Genomic DNA, 633 nt, shown 5'->3' with positions numbered 1-633 from the left:
TTCTCGGCTGCTTTCTTCCGCAGAATCCTCTGATAGTGGTCGGACAGCTTCTTCAATGGCACTGATGAAAGATGATATCGGCAAAGTCTTTGGAGTAGGGTCAAAATTTAGCCCTTTACTTAAGACAGACAACGTAGCTTCGTCCAGATCCTTACCCGTCAAATTTATGACAGGGCGTCGAATAAGAGTCCACCTGAGAAGGCTGGTCCAATCGGCTGTACTTGGTAGTCTGTCTTTTTGCGGCCACTTCGCGAACCCAGTCAGACTTAGCCTATGTAGTGCATCGATCTCGTCCCATGAGTCAGGAGATAAAACAGCTGCTACCTTCAGATGAAGATGATACAGGCGTTCATAAACAATGTCCAATTTCCGACGAGTGAAACGAATTCTTTCTCTGACAATAGCGGAACCAGCCCTATGTAAAATTCTATTTGCTGCAGCGTTCTTGACACAGTGAAGCAACCTTGCAAATTTTGGGACAACTCCATGGTCGGGGGCCCGCATCTCGTGGTCGTGCGGTAGCGTTCTCGCTTCCCACGCCCGGGTTCCCGGGTTCGATTCCCGGCGGGGTCAGGGATTTTCTCTGCCTCGTGATGGCTGGGTGTTGTGTGATGTCCTTAGGTTAGTTAGGTT

The sequence above is a fragment of the Schistocerca piceifrons genome, chromosome 3 (assembly GCF_021461385.2).
Source record: "Schistocerca piceifrons isolate TAMUIC-IGC-003096 chromosome 3, iqSchPice1.1, whole genome shotgun sequence".
Taxonomy (NCBI): domain Eukaryota; kingdom Metazoa; phylum Arthropoda; class Insecta; order Orthoptera; family Acrididae; genus Schistocerca; species Schistocerca piceifrons.
This window is presented reverse-complemented; position numbering follows the sequence as displayed.